Raw genomic sequence first — 17,342 nt, forward strand, 5'->3', positions numbered from 1 at the left:
TAGCAACTACCAATAAATGTGTAATTGTTCTCCTTCAGCTGAGGAATTAAATGAAGACAAAGACAAATCATTAACATTCATGATTAAAGGACATTTTGGGAGGCAAAGAAATGCTGCCAGTGTGCCATCTTGGCCTGAGAAAATTGGCATTAAATCTGAGTATATTTAGCACACTCTGATTTATTGCAACAGCAATCTGTCCACATTCTGTTCTGTTCACAATTTGTGAGCATTGTGTCCAATGAGGTTTGGCCTTATACAATAGATCATAGTTTGTCTGTGTTTCATCCATTTTAGACTTGTCATGTACTGTATGTTACAAAAACATAAGTCTAAAATGTCAGTGTAGTAGTTCATAAACTCCATAAACATGTGGCTTGAAACCAATAGGTTTATATAGGCCCTTAATTGCACACAGTTGTATTTTGCTGTGTGGCTCCTGAGCAATGTGAAGTTAAGTAGCTCTGTTGCAGAGCCTGGTTCTGCTCAAGGTTTCTTCTCATTAAGTTGGATGTTTCTCTTGCGACTGTCGACAAATGCTTGCTCAGGGGGGAAAACGTTGGGTCTTTAATTGCTCAAGTTTTATAGGCACTATAATAGTTTTGGCACTTTAACACAATTAAATTGAGAATCAAATTGAATGTATCTAGGCTTGTTTTGTTTTACTATTATGTCTATCTTATATTGCCTTATTTTATTTAATCTTATCTTAGCACAATTACACCTGGCTTGAATGTTAAATGGAACAAGAGCTGAACCCTGTTGGGCGCAAGCTCATCTCTGTGGGGGTTGAATGTGGGGATCAAGGGAATGTGGGAATATGGTCTGCCATTCAGCAGAGCAACACAGCCTCTCACCAAGGCCCTAGATTAGTAAAGAGGAAATTCTCCAAGGCTATGTCATCTCTCTCTCTCTCTTTTCTGGTTCATTGTTTGCAGATTGCAGAGCAACCAGTGCACTCTGCACTCTCACAAAAATCAGTGAACAGAACATCACCGCTGCTCGATCGATGAACGTGTCATGAACGTTTAACCTCTAAAAGAGTCTGTGAAATGTTGTTTGGCAGAAGTTCACAGACAGTTCTGAGAACTTCACAAGAGTATGATGCAACCTTTGCTACTGCATTGTATGGTCTTAACTCCGTCTGGGATAGTGGCTATATAAGCTATGATTGGTGTTAAAATTCCTCTCATTCTCTCCACACACTCTGTCTCTCTGGTCTCGCTATCTGACACACCTCTCTACTATAGTTTGCTACCCCTTTCCCTGCCCCTTTGACACTGCCTTTGTCACTGTCTCTCTCTCTCTCTCTCTCCTTTAGCTGGCTGTCCTTTTACCCTCTCTCACCCACTTTGTCTCTCCCTCTCCGCAGGGGCCTGCGATGGTCCGGATGAACTGTGAGTCAGGGGCTTTGCAAAGGCATAAAGATGGAATCCTGACCTCAGGCACTACTTCCATCTTTTAATCCCCACCCGCATCACTGTGAGTATTACATCCGGAGCCCTGTTTATAGCATTATGCAACAGAAACTTCAGTGGATTATGTAAAAAAAGGAGTGTTGGAGTCCAAAAGCTTGGGTGCCGTGACGCAAGTCCATGGGTCCAAAAATAGCCAATCTACAAGCTCCCAAACCGTCACAATGTGAGCTGGTAGATTTGCTATTTTTGTTGAACGTTCCCCCAGAATAGGGATGCTGGGGTTCAAGTGGTTAGCTGTGAAGTATGAAGTTATTTTCAATGCGTTTTCCTTGTGACACATACTGTTTCTTAGGGGGGAAGATTTACATACATTTACAGACCATAACATGACATAAATGTACAGTAATAAGCTTCTATCTATAAAGTAGCAATGTAATTCAGGGGTGACTTCGATGAAAAGACCCCTCCATAACTCGTAGAATGGACAAATGGAACAAAATGGCCTGTAAGCGGCCATTTGGTTCCTATATACATCATTTCACTGGGGACCCCCTGGAACCCCCACAAGGAATGTCAATAGAGCTTTGCACTGGTGCAGTTCTCGGATCCCAATAATAATAATGTAGTAGACGAGGGGTATAAAGGCACAATTAAGCTATCGCATCCCGCTATAGCACATACAGCATTGGATGGATCTAATGAACATGTTTGAAGTGATCTCTCTCTCCCATACTGACGTCACGTGCACTCAGTGCATGTAAGTGGAGGAGCCGGACAGTTATAGACTGCAGAAGAGTTTTCTGACCTATTGACCCTCAATAATGCTCAGTATGGTACTGACTGAGTATATCAAATCCTGCCCATGGTGGTACTGTAGAAGTGTGTGCACAAATGTACACACTCTTACTGGGAACTGCCCAATTCCAGGCACCACTGGCCTTCATGTTCATATACAGTACAAGGAAATATACATTCTATTGACTCGTTTCCCTACAGACTCAGTGACTCAGTCCCATGGAAAACCCTTGTACCATAAAGACTTGATTCCATTTCAGCTGGATTAAGTGTCATCGCCACAGATCACACCCTGACTTTGGATATTCAGTATTTTAGCTGTGACGTGAGCGCCCCCTCCTGAGATACTTCCGGGTCCTACTTTTGTGTCGCTTTTGTGTCCCCATGGAGTTATACTGTGACGCTCCGTCGGACTAAATCTGAGACGAAAACAACCACGAAAGTCTCATTTTACCGCTTTCCTCGCAACAACAAAGCTGCGCTGCTCTCCAAAATCTGGCTGTGACAGGCCGTCTGCCCCACATGGAATACTATCGCCATTTTATTTGATTGTGTCAACTAAATCCTCATTAATGCAAACTAGATTCAACATACTCAAGCCTGCACACATTCTAAATATACCCCAGAAATATTTTACCGAGCAAATGGACTGTTGCCACCTTCAATAATAATGATAATAATAGTCTTTATTGTCTCCACATCATATATTTTTGTTGTCATGGACACTTGTACAAAACATTAATAATTCTACTCGAGTTGGAAGCATTAAGACCCATTTTAACCCTCTATGGCTTCCTTTATGAAAAATAACGTCAATTTAAAAAGATTCACGCGTTTAGATATTCTATTTACAATGGGATGCGGACGGGAGCTGGTGCCACTTGGACCCGGACGTAACGTAGCACTACAAAATGACGTCGGACTTAAATACTGAATAATGGTTGAATGTTCCACTCAGTCATAAAAGCATTCATTCACAATTCCTTGACCATCAATTGGAAATATGACATTCACTGTACAATAAATGTAATTATTGCAGATTGTGTGTTATGTGAAATCTAAAGCCATGATAAGTGCATGCGTGTCCTTTCCCAAAATGAACTTCAAAGAAACTTTGCCTCACAACAGCAACAGCATGTTGACAACGTCTGGAAATGTCACAAGACATCTCAATGTCTCCATCTTGCAATGAGAGTGACATACATGGTAACTGATCCACGCATTGCACAACAAAGAGAACTATATATTGAGGAGGCATAAAGAATCCCAGTTAGGATAGAGTCCGGGACGGCGAGGACGAAGGAGGATACCCCAGGATAACGGATGGAGGGAGAGGAGAGGAACCAGAAGGATGTCTGATGAGAGGGTCTTGGCCACATCACTACACAGACCAGCTCCCGACTCTCTGACCTGAGCGTCCCAGGCAGTCCAAGGCACTACAAGAAGCTCAGGGTTTACCCAGACCATCAATCTAACCCCTGCCGCTTGCCGCCTGCCACGCAACCTCTCTCCCTCAGAAGACAGACGACCCCAGTCTGCCTCTCTCTCAAAGCGCTCAACAAACCAACTCTCAGGAAAGTGATGCTTTACATCAAGTTTCTAAGTTCATGGCAAAGAACATCATCTATCATATATATATATTTCATTATCATTTGATTTGTTTCTTAAATTCTATTTGAACCTGTATTAACCCTTGTTTAAGAATTAATTTGATTATTGTTCTACTGAGTTTGTCTATTAGCTTAGGTGTGGAAATAAATTGATTCATTTCAGTCTATTATTTGCTCAAGAAGTTGAACTTACTGGTTTTTGACACATGCAAGTAAGAAAGGCTATGTAATGGAAAAGACCTCTTAACTTCAGATTCCATAGATTTATTAAGATAAAATAATAATTGATTATTTTATAATCTTTTAATTATTTTATTAGTGGTTTAAATTAAGGGTTAAATACAAATCAATCTGGTGCTTATTCCTAAGCTCATTTCACTGGTGCCCCGTCTTAAATTCAGATTGATTTTGACTCTTAATTTTTTGAATAATTAATTCATAATTATGAATTACACTGATATAAAGTCTACAGGATTAAATATATAACACGTTACAATAATATTAAATGATAAAATAAAGAATACTCAAAGAATAGTAACAATATTAAAACCAGTTTTAGTTAGTCTTAGCGCTTAAGGTGTGTGAAGGTGTAAAGGTTCTTACCAAAGCTTACCAAAGTTATTATAAACATCTGTGGGTGCCAGTGTCCTTGGCATTGTTCATCGCACAGGCTGCCTCTAACACCAGACAGACAGGCAGTCAGTGGCGTGGAGACTGTGCGTGGGTGGGGGACACACAATATTAGCATTTCCCAAGTTCACAAGAATTAACCACAGCTATCACCACATTAATTTCCACTATAGCTATTGACTATCCAGCCCCGCATATCAATACATATCAAGGGTTAGACAGTTAGACGTTTTGCAAACGTCTAACCATTATCATTACCATACCCGGGAGGGACGGCCTGTCGGCTGTTTATATCCCATAACCCGGAGGGACTGTGCTGGAATTGCTAGTTGGTTGTCTAACAACAGATGGGCAATAGCTGATTGAGTTTATCATTTTAGGGTGAATTTATGCTTGTTTAAAGGGCACATCGTGCTCTGTTAAACTGCAATTTGAGTGGTGTCTGTATTAAAGCTACAATCCAGGATTTATTTTAATGACTAATTATAAATATATGATCTTTACGATTAGCACATCTGCAATGGTTGGTTGGAGGTGGTCCACCTACTATTACATTGAGAAATGTTGACCCTGCAGTGTTGTGTAGGTCAGACCATTGTTCACCATCACCAGTGAGAGTCATGCTTTTCGAAGTGACATTACAATGATTCCAAGCTTTGTGACTCAGTGTTATTATAAATACCCCCATGGTCACAACCCTACACTTCTCTAACCTTTAGCCTATATCATATTGAGAATGATGCCATTTAAAAAATGTCCGCAATGTTTCCAAGCCTGGTAGCTTGAGAATATAGCTGGGAGTGTTGTTATAATGAAGCTTGGGCTGGGTGTGTGCAGGCCATAGGGAGAAGCAGTGACTACAGTATAAATAGCACCTACGATGAGCAGATCAACTCTTCCTCAAGAGAGCAAGATAGGAGGAGGAACAAGCCTTTCTAATTCAGCCTCCAAGCCACATCCCTGCCCTTTTAAAATGGCTTTTCCACGAGGACACACTATAATTTGGCTTTAGCCTTTTTATTTAAGATTAATATTTCATCAGTGGGCACATACTTTGTCCCTTAAATGTGTACTGGTGAGGGTTCACTCTTTTTTTTTTACAGAGGATGTTTGCACAGTTAAAATGTGTTGGTGAGGGAGCTCTTTTCACAGAGGATGTTCGCACAGTGGCCCCAAAATGTCAGCCTTGTATTGTCTCCCCCGGCAGCATGCTGGGGAACAAACAGTAATCCCATAACCAGAGAGGAACATCCCGTAGCGGTGATGCCTTTGAACTGCAGGAATGCCACTCGCAACAACATATTCAGTGTTCTGCAAGTCTTTATTTTCGTTGAATAAGCAACACAATCTGACAAGGGAAAGCAATAGGATTCTATTTCTAACCTCTTTGAACATGGCGCTACATTGAGTATGTCCAACAAGTTTTTCCAAATATTTTCTAAACTTTACATAGCTCATCTACAAGCTCACAATTGTCGCACGACAAACTATATAGGGCTTAAAGTCCACATCTCCACCCACTGTCCATCCAGGCTATATGGGCAGGTAAAAATGGTAATAAAAATATATAATTTTGGGAAAGTGCTCCCTGCTATGCCAATGGGTAAATTCAGATTATTGGTCGACCCACCCTCAGGAGAAAAATGGATACAGACAGACAGACATATAGACTAGAAGATCTACAAGGCAAGCTACCGTATAACCTGGGTCGGTAAGTGATTGGTGCATCAGACAATTGGCACAATTTAACCTCTTTACAACCACGGTGTCCCTATTTTGGGCATGTACTATAATTTATGTGATTTTAGTGTGAGTTTGTAGATTGGCTTGATCAAAGTATAAAATTGGGCTTAAGTGGTTAAACTACAAGGGAAGTGGACTGCTCAGGGACGTGGACTGTCATTTAATAAAACATCTAATCTAAAATCTAATTTGTCCTCTGCATGTTTCTCATCCTAACTATTAGGAACAGCAGGCAACAGTGATAAGGGACCAGTTAGGATTTGTTGTCTTGCTCAAGGACATTTTAACACTGCCAGGAGGAGCGGGAATCAAACCGGAAACCTCTCTAATGCTCTTCGTCCTGAGCTACTGCCCTCCGAGGCTGTATCCTGTCATCTCTTGTGGGCCATCTGTGATGGCATCCTGCTTTCAACGCTATTTCTGTCTCATTAAAACTCATCTTATCAACTTTCAACGTCCCTTTTTTGTATTTATAGGCGAACATTTTCTTTTACACATCCAGGGTTAAAAAGTGTTAAATAGGACATCTACAAGCTGCAAGTTGTGAGCTTTTCACATCGCAGTATGTTAGCAACATTTGTTGCAAATATCACCGTCATACTTTGAAGTATAAAATAGGGCTTAAGTGGATGAGATGGATTCAAAGTGGCGATGACTGCCCACTCTCTCTCGTATAGGAAATACGGCGTGGAGGAAATGGGTGCTAAAATGCAGCCAGACAACACATAAATACCAGACGGTGAATGTTTGCGTATTAGAGGAGGCTATAACTCAAGGGGTGACAAAAACAAGGGGCTCTTACCTACTGTTGAATATTTCATTGTAATATGGAGCCTCCATGTTCTTAGCGACGTGAGCTACAGCATCAGAGGACGAGGATGAGACTTAAGGGGGCTTTTATTTGCAATAGAACATTACATCCTTTTCCTTTTGAGATGTGGAGGGGAAGTGAAAAATGATGTGGGGAGGGGGGGGGAGTGGTAGATGACATTGCACTGGCCAAGACTATATTTAAATGATTTAGCAGAGGCTCTTATCCAGAGAAATGTACAAATGAGAATATAAGGCTTTGCTGTCATGCCCAAGGACAGTTAAACGAGACGCGGCTGTTCAAACTAGAATATTTGGTAATAAGACATTCAGTTTGAACCATCTAATTCTGCTAAGTGTATTCAAGATATTGAGTTTTGCAACTACAGTAAAATCTGGTTTTCCAATTAGACACAGAGCGAGTGACTCAGACGAGGTGTGATGTCACACATCAAACGCTGAGGAAGGCCATACAGGCCGAAACGTGTACGTTTTCATTCTCAGAGGTAATAAAATCATGTAAAAGGACCTACAATGAGTGCTGGCATTTTCTTCACCTCTCTTTCACCAAATTCTGGAGTAGAAAACGCATGCATTCATATAGGCTATGGAATACTACAGTAACTGCAGGGCATAGATAGAGCAAAGAAAAAGGTGCTGTAAAGTTCCTTTAGGGACATTTTTGGGGAAGAAAAATATTGTGCGCGATTCCATTCGCTCGTTCAGTGTCATCACTCCATTGCGCAGCAAATATTTATTACAATAATATAAAATTCCCCATAATCAGTAACCAAATGTAGTTTTATTGAAAGGCAATTAAAGGCTAGAATGTATGGAAGCAACTGGTGTCACTTCCAATGTTATTTTGCCTCAGTTTAGTGCAAGTCTGTTTAATTAATCAGATTATCCAAATTTAGCTTTGCTTGATACCATTTCATACAATCACGATCTATATACCAAATGAAAAAAACTGCTTAAGATTTGAGCGAGTTGTGGCTTAATGAAATGACGAGTGTTCTTGGCTGTCTGCGTCCATATGGTTCTGGTGGATGTGAAACCTCTTCTAGGGAGGGAGATAGAGGAGCTGCTGGAGTCTGGACACACAAAACAAGCTTCTGAATCAAATATAATTGTATTCCAAGGCAGCAACGCGTCACTCTTCCATGTGAAAGAGGGTGAGAGCCAAGATTGTACTGGGGATAATGGGTAAAGGATAATGGATTGCACAGTCTTTCTCTTAAAGGCAATGGCATGTGGCACGGTGATTGGTTTCATTATTGTAACGCCCAAAGTTCCAAACCACACCTATGCATAATGTGGCAGGTAGCAGATGTCTTTTAGGGATTGTCCAAAATAGCACTTTTGCGGGGGAACACCCCTTCCCCAATGCTAAATCCCCAAATAGTAGATTTAGGGACTTCGAACGAAAATAGAGCCCTTAGTGTTTTAGCATGCTTGCAAAGACTATATTGCGATGATTCTATATAGATTTGAACCTTTTGGAAAAACGCTATACTCCATTATCACACGGTTAAGTCGTTCCATCAAATTCATTATGTCCCATTTTTCTGCTTTTAATTGCTTAAAAAAAAGGCAATGAATAATTCATCTTGATAACTATGACCTAATGAGCTTTGCAGGTGTACCACACTCTAATTATTGGAAGTGTGTTATTAAACATTAAACTGTGCAGCAGTGATTTTCTGTCGGAATTAGCTCAATTTCTTCGAGAGGAGCCTTCTTGCACAATGACTCCCCCCACTGTGTGAAACCGATTAGCCCCTGTGTCTGTCTGTCTAACAGCACTGTGACCTGCCCTGCATGGCAGCGGTGGGCTCAGTACTGCTATCGCCTGTTGTGACGAAGCCCTAGAAATATTAACGGTCCGATTAGTAATTGCTCAGCTGCTCTGATTTATGCAAGAGCCTCCTGCCAGCAGCATGTGTAGATGCAGCCATTGAAGAAGTCAGATGGCGTTTCCTGCATGCTGAGCTGAGTTCTGATTCAAGTTTCAAGATATTGTAATTGTTATACTGTACGTATAACATATATATACACACACACACACACACACACACACACACACACACACACACACACACACACACCTCAACATATAGTGGCAATAACAATGAAAAAATATATATAATAATTAAGAATAGCAGCAATAGAAAGCAAAGAAAAAGCAGTAAGTAAATACAGTACAGTACAGTACAGTACATCATCTTAGTCATAGGCATATCACACTTTCATGTCCTTGGAGCTGCTGTTTGCCTGGTTCCTACTTGTGCGAGAGTATGTGGTATGTGTTCAACTTCAAATGGTCTGCGTGCGTGTGCGTGCGTGCATGTACGCGTGTGCGCATATGCAGACAGGCAGCAGGCCTATAGTGTCAAACGTTCATGACCTTATTACTTGACAGAATTAGCTTCCACAGAGCTTACAGTTCTCGTTCTTGCCGTTCAAAGACAAGACGTCTGTTGAAGCACCAAGTGTTTATATAATGTAACATGTAATTATGATGTAGTAATAGTGTTAATGAAACACTAAATATGGTCTGAAAAGGTGCACAGGTATCAATAGTGCAGGCGATGCCATTGGCACTGCACCATGTGTGTTGCATTGCATCGTAACGAATCTCATCAGTTTATGTGCGCAAGCAGGATTTTGACATACGGTTCGCCTGAGGTACATTTCTGTTTTGCACTGACATAAAGCTGTTCCATGCGGAACACCCACAAGCATTCTTTATCTCTCTCTCTCTCTCTCTCTCTCTCTCTCTCTCAGAGGGAAATGATGAATACCAAATCCCCTCGCAGGGTGTCCAAGGGTCAGAATTACATTCAATAATGAACAGAGATGGAGCAGGGATTGCGTGGCTCGCTGGGGGAAGAAACAAATACATTACAAAAACAGATAGAGAAAAAAAAAGAGATAGAGAAAGAGGGAAGATATTTCTGACTTTTCTCCCCAACTTTCTTTCTTTCTTTCTTTTTGGCTAGAACTTTTCCGTTGTACTTGAGCATAATAAGGATTTGTTAAATATTTTCTCAGGATTCTCTTTTTACAACTGATTGCATGCAGTGTCGATGATCCAAACCCAGGATTGAAGCTCACGCCACTCTGTGTACTTTGCATGTTGGAGTGGAAACAGTTTCAACCTTGGCATCCCTATAGCCTATATCTTTCAGAATTATTTCTTCTTTCTTCTTTCTTCTTTCTTAGAGCATCCCACAACTGGAATAGTCTACTGGTCATATATGGAGCGTGTCTTGAGTGTACAGGGTTTGATGAGGTCAGATCAACATATGGAATGTCAGAACAGGAAGGACGGGTGGGGTAGGATCAACATATGGTATGTCAGAACAGGTCAGCTCCATATATGGAGATCTAAGGGTTTGAGGTTTGAGGTCAGATGTAGAGTTGCTGGCCGGCTCCATATATGCAGATCTAGGTGATGATCCAATTTTCTCCATGTATGTTATCCAGGGTTAAATTAGGTCAGTGTTGTGATTTTCATATATGGATATATATGGTGGCGTGACGTGTCATTAGGCGTGATGTCACGAGGTATGACCGTATATGTATAGTAGCCACTAGATGGCGCACTTTCACAATTTTGATGACTTCAAGCTGTGAACACAGCTCCACTTTCACAACACGCCTTTGCTATGGACAATGTTCAGGTCATGATTGATTGATTGAAAATTGTATTCACACAGAATCTGTACAGTTAGAAGGTACAGATCAATACAAAAACTGACATGAAGATATAACCAGAAAAAGCACTAAGACTTAGTTTACATCAGGGTCTTCCATTTTCAATTTATCAGAAAACGCCCCCAAGCTCTGATTCCCTATCGATACGAAAACAATGGCATTATTTACAAAGAATCTCGAGTGTATAGCAGACATGTCATTGGTCATTTTAATCAACCAAGTTAATTATTTATTTCATTATGAAGACACTAAAATAGTGCAATTCCAATGGGATGACGTACAGTACTGTAGGTTAGAGACTCAGGATGACACACTGTTTTGGGTCGGCCCTCTCTGATGCGTTGGGGGGGATCTTTAGTCCGCTCCGACTTCACACAGCATTGAACAGGCTGTATAGAGCCTTATAGTTGCATTTTCCAATCACAACTTTGTCATAATTAAACTGAGACAAAGTAGATGCCAGCGTGATACTCTGCCTTTAAGACAAGCTTGTACATGGAAAATAGCCATTTTGTTTAAAATCGGTAATCTGTTTACCTGCTGAATAGTTTAACATACGAGGAATGTGACTTGGTGCATTGCTCTCTCGCAGAAGAAAAACAGTATCTCTGTCTGTGGGTTTTATAAATACCAACAAAAAGTATTAATAAGACCAACTAAGTAATACATCTTCTCTCTCTCTCTCTCTCTCTCTCTCTCTCTCTCTCTCTCTCTCTCTCTCTCTCTCTCTCTCTCTCTCTCTCTCTCTCTCTCTCTCTCTCACACTGAAAAGTACATTAAAGCATTAAGGGTTGTGGACATACAAGGTTTCCACCCGACATCAGTATTCAATACAATATACACTCAGTATTCAATCAATCCTACACCTCGACCAGTAACAATATCGACGACGACAACTACAGCAACACAGTAAATCACTAAACTACAAATAAAGTCAGACATTGTATCTATGTCTGGATGTCACGGTCATTTTAATTACTCTTCCTACTTAATTACTCAATCGGGACTAGTTCACATTGATGTTACCGGAGCTGATCTCGTGAGGATTTGGCCTGAAACTGAGCCAGTTGTAGTGCAATTAATCATTACCGGACACCGACTTATTTGGGTAGAATCTCTTCATCAGTTCCTCTAATATTTGAGCTACATACATTACAGGGTTGAGTAAATGAGGCTATATTTTCATTAGCCTGTGAGAAAGTGTGTGGGTGTGGGGAGGGCTAGGGGCGGTATATAATTAACGATCTATTATTAAAATAAACTAATAAAGTAATCCCACCATTGCAACGGCTCCCTTTTTGTGGTCCGATAACTACTTGGGAGGCAGTTCTAAAGTGCTGGTAAATCAGGTGAAAGAATAAACTTTTCACCAACTTCTTAAAAGATCAGCTACAACAGAACAATAGGTTTGTCGTGGCTCTAAGTGGGTCAACACCGTGGCTGTATATTTATGTGCGTTTATTTAGGCCCACCTGCCTTTATGAGTGTTAAATGAATGTCACGTGATGAAGCAGCCTCCCTCCACTTATCATTTGTACTCTCTGTGCTCTCCGCTTTGGAAGGTTCCATTGTATTTATTTCACAAGAGTCACGACCATGTCAAAGTGTTAAAAGCAGCCCTCCAACCTGGCAATGAGCAGAGGCTCTTTTCACAGTACCGCAGGCCTCTGTGGTATGCCAAAAAGTAGAACGTATTAAAAAACTGTTTGTCCGGCCATGGCAGCAGGATTAGATAACACTATTTATGTATTCTTAATTTAGAGCAGCCAATTAATTTTTACCCCCTTTTCTCCCAATTTTAGTTGTTATGGCAATTAATCCTCCCTACACATTTCTGGCTGTTGTGCCCTACTGGCTCACCTGCCAAAGTGCCAGTGGGAGGACATACTGTAGCACGCACTTGTGTGCTCAATTGCAATATTCTCTCTGTCTGTTTTTCTTTTTTGGGGAGTGTAGAGACAGGAAATGCATGCAGATTAAAACTTGGGTCATGGCTCCAAGGAGATTTTTTTAAACAATTTATTTATTTATTTTCCTTTTAACTTATCTTTTATTCATAGGTCTTTTTATTTGGCATGACATCTGCCAATCTGTCAATAGGCCTCAGGCATAACTCTCTACTATCTTAGAAAAAACTCAGGATGATGTAACACTAGGGCGCAGGGTTAGGATAAGGGTTGGAGTTTGAAGGCAGACGAGCACAAACATGATATTTTGACAGGAACTAGCTTGCTTCCCTCGCCGCGTGAAAATCCACCACTACTTCCTCTTCCAGTTCGCTCCCCTATCATTGAAAATGAATGACGACTGGCCAGCTAGCACATCCAATAACCCTGACAAGCATCTATCCTGCACCAGCCATTGTATATTAGTAACTACTAGCCAAACCATCCCCTTACACTTTCATCTGTCTGAAAAGAAACGCAATTCCTCTCATAGGTGCAACAGTGGCAACCAAGATGTCTGCAGTTCCAGTTTGTTGTAGCGGCTGCAGAGGCCTGTCACAATTATTACATAATAGCCAGTGTCGCCATTGCAATTGTTTTGCATAATTGTTATCATTTTCATTCATTTGTAAAAACAAATGATGGAATTCACAGATTCACACGTTGCTTTCTACCCTTTCTAAAATCACTTGTATGGCAATTGATTGTCAATGACACTTTCATGATTGTGGGCTATAACAGCTGTCCTCCATCTATCCAAATTATACTACTGCAGCATCACTATAAGTGATGTATGCTTCTTGCAATTTGAAGCTCTTCGTCCTAAATTAAAATTGGCTACTACAGGGAGGGCTGGCGGCCTGAATCCAATCTGGGAACCCATCGGCAAACAAAAGTTTTGGTTTTTGGTTTTGTTTCATAAAAATCCACTATAGACATGTAATAACTTATAAGCTACTTTCTGTCTAGAAATGCCATGCAGGTGTCAGAGTTTGGAAGCGCTCATTTTCAATAACGCAACATCCCGCTGCCTCCTGCATTGTGTGTAATTTAGAAACGGGTGGTACGCAGGACCATTGAGTTATTTCCAACGAGCGCTTCCAACCTCCAGACTCCACTTGCGTGTAGGTGCGCAAACAGCCAGCCGGTGCTGAAATGTAGAACTATGCAACTAAATCAAATGTGTATGTGTTACAGTAATCTTTCCAAACCATGTAACAATGTGCTCTCTGCCTGTGCTGTCTAAAGGTTGTCAGGTTCTGTTGGTGTGGCAGTAGAAGAGGGCGGAGCCTGTGACTGCCGGGTCCAGACCTCATAAGTGAACCTATGGCAGAGAGACACCGCCGTACAGGTAAGAGACAATCAGGAGCAAGGAGGCGTGGCTTTAACCCATTCTGACCTGAGATCAGATTCTAAAAGTGTCTTCGATTTTTCAAAAATAGCAGACCTACAAGCTCGTATCGCGCCACTCGGTGGCGCGATATGAGCTTGTAGATCTGCTATTTTTCAATAGCTAAAGCATAACATGATGCCAACACCAAAATGGGTGCCCGGTCAGAATGGGTTAATGTAATTCTCCATGACCCGTTGCAAGAGAGAGTTACGAGGTAATTTACAACGAAAGAACATGGGAGTGTTGCCATCTTGTACCCACAGCTGCTTTGGGATCTATTCTCATGCAAAACATTTCCTCCGATTAGCAAAACTGAACACAGGCGTGTTTGACGTGCAAAATAAAAGCCCTTGGTGAGGAGTAGTGAGGAGAATTTGCATCCGACACAGTAGAGGTTGTATAATTTTTTTTTTATCTTACGGGTGAAAAAGCAGGTCATGTGAAGGCCAGTAAGCATGACTAAGGCCATGCCAAGGCCTGCTCAATTCTGCATCACAGCATGTTGGATGTTACATTATTCATTCACCTACAAATCAATGGTGGGCAGAACCTTAAGCTGCTACATCTGTACCGAACCGCGGATTGCAAAAAATCTGAGTTCTCTGTCCTCCAATGTGTTGCTGGTGAGACAGTCTTTACGATGGTCTGGATCAATAAAGTTATCCGCACCAATTACAGGAAATGTTGTTTGTGGTTACAGTCAGAGGTGTCCATAGACCTGGGCTATATCCAGGGCTTTAGTCCTGGATATTCTTTTCATCCAGACCCAGACCGTATGACTATACAATGATATGATGAATTTAGAATAGAATTTGTAATAAAAAAGGTGAGCTGCTGTTTATTGACTCGCTGTAGGAATACCCTGTAGAGGTGTCTGTGGCACTTTATAATAATTTATATTGCACTTCACATTTGAAATAAATGCTACAGCTAGAGCACCCCGTGTTTTGTTCAGTTTACTATATGATCAGGCCACAATATATTATATATAAGCACATTATTGTAACCACTTATTATACTTAGTTGACCAGGGTCTGCCAGGTGTCTATACTTGATCCCCACTTTTCCTCTGTCAAATCTAACGGCTCACAACGCGAGCTTGTAGACCAGAAAAGGGTCACCAGGGTTCATGGCTCATCACTAGTTCCACTTCCAGTTCTTCTTACTTCTTCTCTTCCCTTTAGTATTTTACCTATTCACTTTCAATAGTATGCTAAGAATGACCACAATGGTCACTCACACACAAGTATCCAGCATCCATCCAAGAGACTGTCTGCATGGGCTTTGCGTCATTGCTCTTCAGACTAACCCCTAGATGCCCTAGACATCAATGGCTCTCTTGTCTTTAAGGGCATCGACACAAGATGTTTCCTCTGTCTTCGAGGGCATTTGTGTGCTAGCCCTCCCACATTACATCGATCTCCAACTGCCTGGAAGGGCAGGCGATGATCAAGGACAAGATAGTCCAACGTGAAATACGAGCCTAGTGGAATTTATACAATAATATGTTGAGGTGAAACTATAGTTTTGCATACCGCTGCTATGTTTTTTTTAAATGCCACTGATACGAGAGTGGTACTAGGTTTCACTATACAGTATATACTGGCACACCGGGACAAGTGCTGCGATGCTACACTTATGTGAGTCATATCATGAATGATAATACATTCTATATACATTTAACATTAGTTACCTTTCTTTGTACCCTGGTAGTTGATGTACCATGCGCCTTGCACTTACCATAAACGGAATTTGACTCTTGGTTTTGTTATTGCTATAGGTTGCATTTTTGGAGGAGCTTGTTTTAAAATGTCGGTTTTGTCATGTCTTGGGTTGCATTCTCTGTGTGCTCTGCTCAAGGACACGGCAAAGCCTAATGCTAAACAAGAGAGCGAGATAGTAACCTGAGCAGAATACAAGAATTTAATAGTTTACAGTGCTGACATGACACCTGCTTTTTGAAAAGGAGCTACAATGCCACATTTTAGTACCTTAGCAACAGTCTTGGTGTATTTGTTCTATATTTTCGTCAGTCAGTCAGTCAGTAAGGGAACTTGTCATTTAAAAATGTCCTCACTTGTTTTGGACTTGTTTGGTTTGATCTCAGCAGCTGTAAATATGCCAGTGGATATGCATGATGTGGGTGGTATGACAAATCCTCTCATTGTATCACTGTCTAAACACCTGCCACCCATGGCAAGCAACAACTCCACTCTCATTTCTTCTTTGAATATTGTTGCTGTCGGGCCTCGTATCTCCATTATTTCAACTGTATGCTTTTTCGTAAATTAATGACCTACTTCATCAAACAAGTGTGTCGCACAGAAGTAGTGAAAAGAGCAGAACTACAAGTTCACAATGTGCCACCATTAAATAAAAATATGAATAAGGTGACGGTTTTGAACATACAAGGTTTCCATCCGACAGCAACGATATCTATGAGCCCTTACTAGCCTGTCTCTTTCTCTCTCTCTCTCTCTCTCTCTCTCTCTCTCTCTCTCTCTCTCTCTCTCTCTCTCTCTCTCTCTCTATCATTCTCCTCTATTTATCTTGTTCTGCATCTCTTCTTGCCATCTCTTCTCTTCTCTTGTCTCTACTGCCCTCTAAGTCACACACGCACGCACGCACACACACACACACACACACACACACACACACACACACACACACACACACACACACACACACACACACACACACACACACACACACACACACACACGTCTCACACACACACACGCACATACTTTCCAGCCTAACCACAATCTCTGTGTCACTGATTACTTACTTCCAGGGACAGGACATCATCAGGTGTCTGTCTGTGTGACCAGCTTTTTTTTTTTAATTAATAATACAATAAAAAAAATAGAGCTTGTTTGTTTAACTCATCCATCGCCACTAGGGGGCGCAAAAAAGGCCCTGACCGCCAGTTTCTATACATTTTTTAATTTTATAAAAAAAAATGCCCAACGTTATACACGTTTTAAAAAGGCGTTAATGGCGTTGTTGGCAGTCTGGGAGATCATAAAAAATAAGTTAATTAAGTCCTCGGCAGACATTGAGTAAACAAACAAGCTGTATTTGGATGCAAAGTGGATTTTTTTTGTATTAGGGGTATAACGCAAAGCCACTCACCATCTGCATCGATTAAGTTCAACTTTAACTTAATCAATGCAGATGGAAAGTGGCTTACAGACCCCCTTAATGAACCCTGAGGGCTTGAGAACCACTGGTCTAGACTATAGACTAAACATATACATGACATTGACTGCAAAAT

At 41.1% G+C, this 17,342-nt stretch overlaps 1 protein-coding gene across 1 annotated transcript in view; it reads left to right on the forward strand.

Moving 5' to 3' along the window:
- The first annotated feature begins 1,408 nt into the window (after nucleotides 1-1,408).
- The window catches only part of lrfn2b (leucine rich repeat and fibronectin type III domain containing 2b), a 64,427-nt gene continuing 48,493 nt past the window's right edge, over nucleotides 1,409-17,342 (forward strand). The window contains exons 1-2 of the mRNA XM_083790113.1: nucleotides 1,409-1,482; nucleotides 13,921-14,023. The gene's annotated coding sequence lies outside the window, so the exon portion shown is untranslated. The remainder of the gene's footprint in view (nucleotides 1,483-13,920; nucleotides 14,024-17,342) is intronic.

The sequence above is a fragment of the Protomyctophum parallelum genome, assembly GCF_964188405.1.
Source record: "Protomyctophum parallelum genome assembly, chromosome: 19".
In the NCBI taxonomy this organism is placed as follows: Eukaryota; Metazoa; Chordata; class Actinopteri; order Myctophiformes; family Myctophidae; genus Protomyctophum; species Protomyctophum parallelum.